This window comes from Episyrphus balteatus, chromosome 3 (assembly GCF_945859705.1).
Source record: "Episyrphus balteatus chromosome 3, idEpiBalt1.1, whole genome shotgun sequence".
Classification (NCBI taxonomy): Eukaryota; Metazoa; Arthropoda; class Insecta; order Diptera; family Syrphidae; genus Episyrphus; species Episyrphus balteatus.
Genome location: NC_079136.1, coordinates 110,878,245 through 110,889,927, shown reverse-complemented (window position 1 = coordinate 110,889,927; position 11,683 = coordinate 110,878,245). Strand labels below are relative to the sequence as shown.

The following is an 11,683-nucleotide window of genomic DNA, read 5'->3' as shown; positions in this document are numbered from 1 at the left end:
TTATTTGACTTTTTTGAAAAAAAAAAATAGAGATGCAGTTTTATTGCAATTGCTTTGAATATTACGTTTGCAAAGTTTAATCAAAATCGTTAGAGCCGTTTTCGAGTTATTTGGTACAATTTGAAAAACTTGTGTGGAAGGTACACTTTTTTGACTTTTTTGAGAAAAACTAAAAATGCAGTTTTGTTGCAATTGCTTCGAATATTACGTCTGCAAAGTTTAATCAAAATCGTTAGAGGCGGTTTCGAGTTATTTGGTTTGAATTGAAAAATTTGTATGGGAGGTACAATTTTTTGACTTTTTTGAGAAAAACTAAAAATGCAGTTTTGTTGCAATTGCTTCGAATATTACGTCTGCAAAGTTTAATCAAAATCGTTAGAGCCGTTTTCGAGTTATTTGGTTTGAATTGAAAAATTTGTATGGGAGGTACACTTTCTAAGGGAGATACAAAAAAACAAAAAAAAAACCAACTTTCAGAATTCCATAAAAATCATCTGTACCAAATTTGAAAAAAAACCGTCCACCCGTTTAGGCTGTGGAAATGTGTACAGATGGACGCACAACCGCACGGACGCACAGACGCACAGACGTACAGAAGCACGGACGGAATTGCGAGACCCACTTTTTTGGAATTCTCCATCATCGTAATGTTGGTTTTGATTAAAACCTCAAATTTTTTTTTCGACACGAAACCAATACTTGCCCTATAGAGCAAGTAAAAACTCAAAATGTCATTTTTCCACACACAATGAATGTCCCCGGCAATTGTTTGTGTGCGAAAAAGAAGTTTAGACTTTCAATTTCGTTGTGCCAAACAGCGTACTACAGAACGAAAAGTTGAACGAAATTTTTGGTTTACCATTTCGTTGTTTCATTTTTGTATGGGATTTTTCGTTTCTTATCAGCAGCGCACTAGGCTTTAATTTTGACCAATTGAGGCTATCCTCTCCTAAAAATAAAATGTACTGTACGAGTACTTCGATTGAATAATTTGCCTTAAAACAACTGTTCATTGTTTTCCGCTAGCCCAGAAAGTTAAAATAAAAATCGTTTTTACTTAATAACTTTTGAATTAAGTCTTCCTAACCTCAGGCAAACGAATAGCAAGGTTTTGTAAAAAAATTGCATTGAAAATATAATTTTTTTTTAAATTTTGTTTTAAAATTGTATGGGAATTTAAAATACCTCTATTAAAATAGTAAAGACAAAATAAATAATTTTGGCGATATTTTGAAATTCAACCGTTTTCAGGTATTAATCAGCGGTTTACAATATAAAAAACATTCAGTTGTATTTATTAGATTAAGCCCTGCTTTTTTAATCGTCAGATAGACTATCAGAAGAATAAAGGTCACTATAAAAAAAAACTTTTATTCGTAGGAATAAGCTCTAACTTAGGTTTATCTAACTATTCAAAAAATTAGCCCTAAGTGATATTTAATAATAATATTTAAATTGCCTTAGAAAAGGTTGTTTACATTGCTTCTATAATTGGCTGGCCATTGATGATTAACAAATCGATAGTTGTTTCAAAAAATGCAACAGATCTAGCAAATTAAGTATGTACAAAATACTGTTATATTCTGTAAGCAAACAAAATTCACCAAATTTTATCAGACGAATGTATTGAACTGGAACATTGCAAAAAACTAAAAAGATTTGAGAAATGATATCCTTCTTTAACATTTTGACGATGACGAATTTTATCAACAGAATTGACCTCCACACAGCAAGGCCACAGAAAGCTTACCTATTTAAAACATATTTTATTCACTTCATCATATAAAAAAATAGAAGATATGGCTGCTTCTTTTATTTGCTGGTAAGCAGTGTCTTGCCCTTAAGATATTATTTTTGTGTACCTACTAGGTACCTACTAGATTCAATTTCTTTTAAAAAGCTTTGAATATAATACTTATCCGGATTTTGTTTCCATACAAAACTCTACAGCTCAACTAATATTATCGAACGAATCAAAATAATCCTAATCCAGCATAGCGTTCGCTAAAAATATGACCACATCCCCAAAATATGGTAAAATAGTTTGTTTGAATGCCAAAAATTTTGTTTACCTTTAATTTTCGTTCATGTTCTAAAAATTCAACATTTTAAAAATAATATTACTCAAGAGATTTCAGTATCACATAACAAATTCTTTTTTAAGTTCTGAGTTCTTGGGGGGGGTCATGACCCCGTGACCCCCCCTTGTATACGCCGTTGACTAGACACACACTACAGCTTCGGAAACTTAGTCCATTAGCACTAGACTTAGTGTCCAGCACTAGACATTTACACAACAGAGAAAGACAAAGAATAGGAAGAACAACAGAAACACATATAACACATAAATACGTGGCACACAGGGGGAGTAGTCCATTTATTATATACATTTGGAAATGCAAAATGACCGAGAAAGCTAAATTTTGGATATGTTGTAGGGGATGCTTAAAAAAGCTTAACTTGAAGTTTTCGACCAAGATTTCCTATGAGCTTTCTCCGCAATAACTTTTTTGACAATAACTCGGCTATCCTTCGAGATACGAAAATTTTACAGGAAGCTTTTTTGCGTATCATGAACCGAGATATCGATCAAAAAAGTCAAAAATTTACGATATACGATTTGTTTTTGACATTATCTATTTTTTGGTGATGAATATCCAAAAAAATATTAACATCAAATTTGTAGACCCTGTTCAGGCCTACCATTTCGTATTTTTTGTTTTTTTTTGACATAAATAAAAATACAACATTGTAGGTCTAAACAGGGTCTACAAATTTGATGTTAATATTTTTTTGGATATTCATCACCAAAAAATAGATAATGTCAAAAAACAATTCGCATATCGTAAATTTTTGACTTTTTTGATCGATATCTCGAAAACGGTTCAAGATACGCAAAAAATGTGTACGCATGTAGAACATGGTAAAAGCTACAAAAAAGCTCCTTGTAAAATTTTCGTATCTCGAAGGATAGCCGAGTTATTGTCAAAAAAGTTATTGCGGAAAAAGCTCATAGGAAATCTTGGTCGAAAACTTCAAGTTAAGCTTTTTTAAGCATCCCCTACAACATATCCAAAATTTAGTTTTCTCGTCATTTTGCATTTCTAAGCCGTTTTTTCCATAATGACTGGCCTAGAGACATCGTTGACAATTGTCTCATGTTATCGCACAGGTGGCTTCAGTTAAGCTGGCGATTTAGAAAAAACTTCTGAGCCGACCGTTGGGTTCGAACCCACGATGTCTTGCTCTGCAGTCATCTACCTATTCCTCTGTGCCATGGCCACTCTTAATAACAAATTAAAAAATTAAAGCACTTAAATAACAAAAATATTAAACAAATCGCTCCACTACAGTCAGCGAAAAAGAGGCATACACAAATACAGACTCTACCATGGCTATGTGAAGTTGGCACCCCCAAATGCAAATTTTTTTTTCAAACCTAAATGGTTCGATTGCCCAAGGTTAGCCCAGGATAGCCCAAGATTTTTTTTCGTTAGCCCACCCTTAGTTTTAAAATTATAACGGAATTATTTTTTTTCACCTCAAAAATCACAAAAAAAAACTTTTTTTTATTCTGTGAAAAAATTGTTGGTTTTGCACTGTGGTTCGATTGCCCAACAGCCCAACTTTTTTTTTCTTGATTGCACTATTTTTTCAAAAGATACAACAAAAAACTTTTTTCATATCAGAAACCGAAAAAATTTAAATTTTTTTTCCTGTGAAAAAATCCTTAGTTTAAAACCGTGGTTTGTTTGCCCAAGGTTAGCCCAGGATAGCCCAACTTTTATTTTTGCTATCGTAAGCTCAGTTTAAAAATTATAGAAGAATTAGTTTTTATTCACCACACCAAAAAAAAAAAGTACGTATACACCTCAGTGACTCTTTTTTAATTTATAATTAAGAACAATTAAATTCACTGGTGTTTGCTTTGCGCAATAAATGTTTTTAATTTGAATTAACATTTTTACTTGATTGAATGTAGTCCATGTAACATTCCTGTTAAGAAGCTTAAGTTGACATTTAACATTAAAAGCCACAACAAACGAATAATTTTTGAAGTCTCAAAATCAATTTTTTGTTTTGTTTGCCATATAAGTACCTAGAAAAGCTACATGCTTAGTAAAATATATCCAAACGTATTTCAAAAGTAACAACAAATATGAAATGGTGTAAAGTGATTGCTTTTTCAGAACACGAAAAAACACTTTTTTCAAAGTATCAACTTCTTAAAAATCAAACATTTTTTTTTTCAGTGTAAAATTTATCCTTTTTTTCATTTTTCCTCAATTAACCATTCTAATTCCAACTAATTACATCACTTTTTTTCGCTAGCCCACCCTCAGTTTAAAAGTTATAACAAAAAACTTTTTTCAAAGTACCAACTTCTTAAAAATCAAACATATTTTTTTCAGTGTAAAATGTATCCTTTTTTCATTTTTCCTCAATAAACCATTCTAATTCAAACTAATTACATCACTTTTTTTCGTTAGCCCACCCTCAGTTTAAAAGTTATAACAAAAAAACTTTTTTCAAAGAAAAAAGGATAAATTTTACACTGAAAAAAAAATGTTTGATTTTTAAGAAGTTGGTACTTTGAAAAAAGTTTTTTGTTATAACTTTTAAACTGAGGGTGGGCTAACGAAAAAAAGTGATGTAATTAGTTGGAATTAGAATGGTTAATTGAGGAAAAATGAAAAAAGGATAAATTTTACACTGAAAAAAAAAATGTTTGATTTTTAAGAAGTTGGTACTTTGAAAAAAGTTTTTTATTATAACTTTCAAACTGAGGGTGGGCTAACGAAAAAAAGTGATGTAATTAGTTGGAATTAGAATGGTTAATTGAGGAAAAATGAAAAAAGGATAAATTTTACACTGAAAAAAAAAATGTTTGATTTTTAAGAAGTTGATACTTTGAAAAAAGTGTTTTTTCGTGTTCTGAAAAAGCAATCACTTTACACCATTTCATATTTGTTGTTACTTTTGAAATACGTTTGGATATATTTTACTAAGCATGTAGCTTTTCTAGGTACTTATATGGCAAACAAAACAAAAAATTGATTTTGAGACTTCAAAAATTATTCGTTTGTTGTGGCAAACAAACCACGGTTTTAAACTAAGGATTTTTTCACAGGAAAAAAAAATTTAAATTTTTTCGGTTTCTGATATGAAAAAAAGTTTTTTGTTGTATCTTTTGAAAAAATAGTGCAATCAAGAAAAAAAAAAGTTGGGCTATCCTGGGCTAACGTTGGGCAATCGAACCACAGTGCAAAACCAACAATTTTTTCACAGTATAAAAAAAAGTTTTTTTTAGTGATTTTTGAGGTGAAAAAAAATAATTCCGTTATAATTAAAAAAAAAAAAAAATTGTTCTTAATATTGTAAACTATTATATTCTATTTGAAAAATTAACACAAAACGCATTGTATAAAATATTATATTATATTCTGTCAATCTGACCGACGGTTATATACCAGGTCGTAATCGACTTGTATTTAAATATTGTATTTATAAATTTATTTTTTTTTATGCTTCAATAAAGTCTAATCTAATCTAATCTAATCTTATCTAATCTATTCTAATTTTAAAACTAAGGGTGGGCTTACGAAAAAAAATCTTGGGCTATCCTGGGCTAACCTTGGGCAATCGAACCATATAGGTTTGAAAAAAAAAATTTGCATTTGGGGGTGCCAACTTCACATAGCCCTCTACCATAGATATTCCATTTTCCATATTTAATTGATATCTAGTATTAGTTATATTTGATATAACTTGTAAATTTCCTGTTCTAATCGTTTTTGGTGCCAACCAAATTAAGAAAATTCCAAAGATCAATTTTAAAAATGGATTTAGCAAAACAGTTTTCGCCAGGGATGAGTTTTACCTATTAACAAACTCTTAAAGTGGTTTTCGAGATGTTTGAAAGAGGTTTTAACAATCAGAACTCACTGAAAGGCACCACGCCTCAAGACCTTACTTACAATTTAGTAACCTATCCAAGAAAAAAAACTGAAACAAAAATGTTACACATACACCACAGTGAACGAGCAATTTAAAACTTCATTCAAAATGGTGGTGGTACCTATATTTTTTTTTTTTTTCAGAAATCGTTGAAGTCGTTTTTGATAAAAATTTAACTTTTCTTAACCCAGAATATGGCAAGAATATTGAATTTAGAACCTTAAAATAATTTTAAAAACTGTTCTGGGTAGGTAACACTACAATAAACATTATAGACCGAGTTTGAAATTAATTAAATCATCCTTTTATCCTGTTGCTCCTTACACAGAATTACGCGTTTTTTCAAGTTTTCTATTATCTCATACCTACATATAACGCGACCCAAAATGCATACATAAACATGCATATATTCTAATTTGAATTTCCCTCATTTTGCGTTTGCAAGATAATATTAACATTCATTCCATTAAATTGTTCTGCAATCCAAAATTTTCTAAACTTTTTGCAGTAGTTAAATTTTCTCTTTTCATCAGTAATTATTTGAAATCAGAATATCTCCTGGTATATATAATATTCCCACTAAGAACATCATTTCCATCTCAAAACTTTTAACAAAACTCGAACAAGTACACATTAACACTAAAACGCGTTCATTTGAACAATTTCAAACAACACATCAGGTACACAGGCGGTAGACTACAAAAAAAAAAAAAAAAAAATACTAAGTTTGTTATTATATTCTAATGTCGGTCGGTCCAGCAAACCTCCGCACTCAAAGTTCGTATCTACTTATTTTAAGAGGCATTATATTCAAAACAACAACAAAATTTTAAGCTATCTACGATCATCAATGTTTCGAATACAACTTGCCCTAAAGACGGCACCAACGCATCATCATAAGCTCCGATATGGGATTGGACAAGACTCATATTCAAAAACCACTTTACCTTTTGAATATAACAATGGAGAAAGTTTGCACAAGAGCACAGAGAGGTGTTTTTCTCTTTTTTTTTTGAGTGAACAAGGACGAGACAAAGCGAAGGTACAAGGATGAGAACGATACGAGGACTCATATTCAAGGGCCAGCATGAGAAACGACTATACCTACGGTGACGAGAATGACGATGACGATGCGGAGGACGAGAAGGACGACAGACGCACGAACGAACGAACAACGAACGACAAATGAAGGACCAATTTGTATGGAGGAGGTTAATATGCCATGCGCCGTAATGTGGATAGGTTCTCCGATATTGATTTTGACGTGAAACACTGGAGATTTTGTAAATAAAGTGCAAAATGTATATAAACGAACAATTTTGAATGTTTTTCCCTTTTGAATATGAACAACGAGGGAAAGCAGATGTATGCAGGGGAGAATGGGGAGATTTTCGGGAGAGTTATTACATTAAAAACAGGTACGTCGACTACGAGTAGGTATTGTGAATTCGTGCGTAACAGAAAGGGAGGGCATTATAAACCGCTAAGATCGGCTGAAGTGCTTGTATAGTTTGAAGAGAATGATGGTTGTAATGTGCACGGAAACTTATTAACTTTTGTGTGCTTTGAACACGCTCCACAATATGCTTATCATCTGCAGATATACCAAAGTCAAAAACTCCAGTTACACAACCCAAACGAGTAGTAGCGATACTGAGCACAAAACAGCACAAAAAAAATTAACTTCTGTCAGTGTAATATGTGAGCTCGAACTCTCATATCAATTGCTGTTGCTGCTACTGCTCTCTGCTGCTGCTGCTACGACTATTAACCCACAAGCAAGTGACTTGGAATCGATTGACAGGTGAGTCATTGAACTGTAAATGAATACATACCTTTCAAATACACTCATAGATTATGGTTTTCGGATATTTAATATAAAAATGTTTCATATTTTTTTTTTTATTTTTCATTTTTTGGGGAATTCGTGGATGTGGTTTATGATGTTGAATACATTTGGGGATATGAAACTATTGATGCAAAAGCACAGTTTTGGAGAAATCTACTTTGGCAGAATGGTAATTTAAAATATTTCGGATTAAAAGGTATTTTAATGGAAATAATGGATTTGGAATATAAAAACAATTTTCGACAAACAGTTAATTCCAGGCGATGCGATGCAAATAAACGCAAAACCTATTGAAACTATTTTTGAAATTGGCTTTTCGAAGAATTGCTTTTCGTAACGAAAATAACGAGGAAAAACTTATTTCTAGAAATAATTAATTTCGAAATTTTTAAGGGAAAAGCATTAGAATTGACAGAGTTCTTGGAACACGGATTTGAACTGTGGAATTCATCGTAAATCAACATGAAAATTGATTCGCAAAAAAAGTATCTATAGTCATTAGGTTATAAAAAAAAAGAGGTTACCTGGAATTTTAACGGGAGTTTAGAAAATGGGTACTTTTATAGATTTCAATGTTCTACGATTTCAATTTCCAATTTCAACTTCGCCACCTTTTCTGTTCGTGCCACCATATAAGCAGTCCTGAGAGGCATAGTATTGAAAGGGAACATGATCCTGATGGGGTAGCATTAATTCCTTAAATTTCTTATGTAGGTACTTAATTTGAAATTTATTAACAAACAAAAAAAAAACATATCACACATCCTCATTTCTCTTGTCTGTGCTGCAAGGAAAGATTTTCAAGGTCCAAAAGGGAAAATCTTATTAATCTTTTTTTAATGATGATATTTGGGAAATCCTACTGTGGGTAACTTGGCTACCTATCATGTAACATTTGCATAAAATCTTCCCCGAATAAAGATCAAACGGACAAGAATGACTGCAGCGTTGAAAACTATGAACATATTGGCTGATACAACACAAGATATTAATACAACAAAGAAAGACAAAGCAGAGAAAGAACACACAACAGAAAGAACCCATGACAACAGCCCCGATCGGAATAATAAAAAATTATGCTTAAATGTTTAAAAAAAAAATATCGTCGCTATGCTGCCAAAACGCACTAAGTCATATTTTAAGGATTTTTAGATTTAAATGCAAAACGGTTCAGAATGATGATATCGATCTAGTAAAATACCACACTAAGAAATATTTGGCGTACTTTATGAATTATTTGAGGTATATTTTTGCACGAAGTCAGAAAAAATAACTTTAATACAGGCACAACGCACTAAGTTGACTTAGTGCTTTTTACCTGTAACGCAAAAAAAATTAAATTAGTACCAGTTTATAGCAAGAGAAAGCATTAATGAGACTTAGTGCATTTTTCCTGTCTTCAAAACAACATTTTTAAATTTGAAAAATGACTTACAAAGTATCTTGTGAGGTAAATGTAAGAAAAAAGCGGTCAAATGTAAATAGATTAATACAAATTATAAGTTTATCAGCGAGTAAAGACGACTTGAATTTTCTATATGAATCTTAATAACCTTTTAAAAATGAATTAGAATTCTCGTTCTTAACTGGCTTCAAATTAAATGTTTTCGATACGAAAAAAATAAACCGGGAATACTTCAAACTTAATATGAATTTGACCACAATTTTCGAAACTTGAACATTTTTAAGAATTTTCGAAGAGGGAGAAATACTGTTCCTAATTATCTGCCGGTAAAAAAATGGCCAAGACTGTACAGGGTGCACCGAACCTCTTAAATTAGAACAACTAGGAGAAAGACCTGATTGATATATGAGGTGTTCAGAGTAATAATGGGTTAAGTCCATTTGAAATTTGTGCATTATTTTGAACTTTGAAAAGCCTTTTCTCAAGAACTAAAGGAACTTTTGAAATAAAGGTTTCACAGATTTCTTTCTTGTATATTATTTTATATAGAACAAAACCCTTAATTTTAAAGACCTTTAAAAATCCGACTTATGTATAGAGAAGTGGACTTCACCCTTTATTATTCTGAACGCCTCATTTGTAAGAAAGGTGTTATTCCTGAAATTTTTCATTCTTGGTTTTCATCATTACCATCAAAATGTTAGACAAAAGATTTCCTTCCAGAACTAGATGTATTAGATGGAAGAGATTATTTTAAATTGCTTCCATTTTTAAAGCCTTCTTTTAATAGTTACTTGTTTTTAATTCTTCTACGTTGTAAAATTTCTGATTTAACTAGGTATAATTGAGATTTTGTATTTACTTTTGTGCTATAATGTTGTTTCCTTTAACTTCATATGCCAGAAAAGTATTCATTACGAACAAATAATTGCAAATCATTACAGGTAAAAGGCACTAAGTCATGGCTTTTTCTACTTTTGTTCACATAATTATCATTTTTGTTATTCAAAAACCAAAAAAGTTTTTGGAAACTAATGTCAAAATGTTGAGTTTGTGTTAAAAGTGATTATCTGACAAATAACAGTTAACATTGAATTTTCACAAGAGAAATAATCTTAAAAATCGATTTACTCAAAACTATGTTTTTTGACTTAGTGCGTTTTGGCAGCATAGCGACGATATATTGATTTAAAAAAACATAACTGTTCAGTACTCATTTGATTTCTTGAAGATTTGAATTATTTTAGCTTAGCGAAGTGCATAAAATTTACACTTGCTTTCTGGTTTAATACTCAAGTGTGACGGAAAAAGTTTTTTTCAAATAAAATGAAGAAGCACTGCAAATAAATGGAATAAAGCATGATCTGGGCCCTATTTCACCAACTACAAGTTACAAGCACAAATTTGTAACTTGTAGATCACAAGTACAAATTTGTACAATGGAATTCTGTTTCACAAAGTACAAATAAGTAATTCACAAATTTGTGATTATCGAGAAAAAAAATTACAACTAACTTTTGAAAACCACAAGTTTGTAGAATTACCGTTTCACCAAATATATTTTTTTCTTGTAAGCAACAAGTTTATCTCACAAACTTGTAAAGCTCTTTAAAGTCAAAGCGGTGACCGTTGAGTTACTTAACTCGTAACGACAGAGGTTAAAATTTGTTTCAAATGAAAACTAAGTTGATATTGAATATGAAAAAATAGGATTGCCATTTTTAAAACTTAAGCAACCCTATTTTAATCGAAAAATTGTCAAATAACTTATACTGTCATATCTTAGTAATTAAATCAAATAAGAAATTTTTTTAAATGCCAAACAAAACTGTAAATAAATATTAAGATTTTTGTATTGCTGGATTATTTTTATATTTATTAATTTAGAATGACATTCATGGATTTATAGAAGTAAAACAAAGGGTAAAATAATAAAATTGTAAAGAGTGAGGAAAATTAATAAAATAATTTAAGGAATTAAGAACTACAAATATGAGAAAAAAACAAGCCTCTTTGATCAAAAGAGAACGAATTTTTACATACACTTAAGAGGCAGGTTATAGCGGAATCAGGAAAATTTTTTAAACAGATATTTTGTGATGTTTTCATTCGATTTAAAACACAAATGCTATACCAATTTTTAAAGCATTTGTTTTCCATTACAAATTAAAAAAAAAATATTTATTGCAATAAAAAATCGCCTTAAAAAATATTTATTGCAAACAAAAAAATTTGCATTAAAAAAAATGTAATTGCAACTGAAAAATATATAAAAATTTTTTTAATGCAATTTTTTTTTTTCACTATGAAATTTTTTTACTTGCAATAAATGATTTTTTTTTAAATCTCAAATGTATTTTTACAACCTTGAATAATAATAATATATAGCTTTTATTAAAATAATAATAATGGCCTTCGGCGTAAAGCCATTTTAAACACTTTAATCACGCTAAATACGGTTTTTACAAACT

The 11,683-nt window shown here is 30.5% G+C and overlaps 1 long non-coding RNA gene across 2 annotated transcripts; it reads left to right on the top strand.

The window, feature by feature from the left end:
* The first annotated feature begins 7,357 nt into the window (after nucleotides 1-7,357).
* LOC129916559 (uncharacterized) lies at nucleotides 7,358-10,403 on the top strand. Of its 2 annotated transcripts, XR_008772501.1 has the most exons (4): nucleotides 7,358-7,762; nucleotides 7,949-8,003; nucleotides 8,058-8,517; nucleotides 8,604-10,403. It is a non-coding gene; the product is annotated as an uncharacterized LOC129916559 (long non-coding RNA). The 2 variants fall into 2 exon arrangements; XR_008772500.1 differs by having other exon boundaries at nucleotides 8,058-10,403.
* The last annotated feature ends 1,280 nt before the right edge of the window (nucleotides 10,404-11,683 follow it).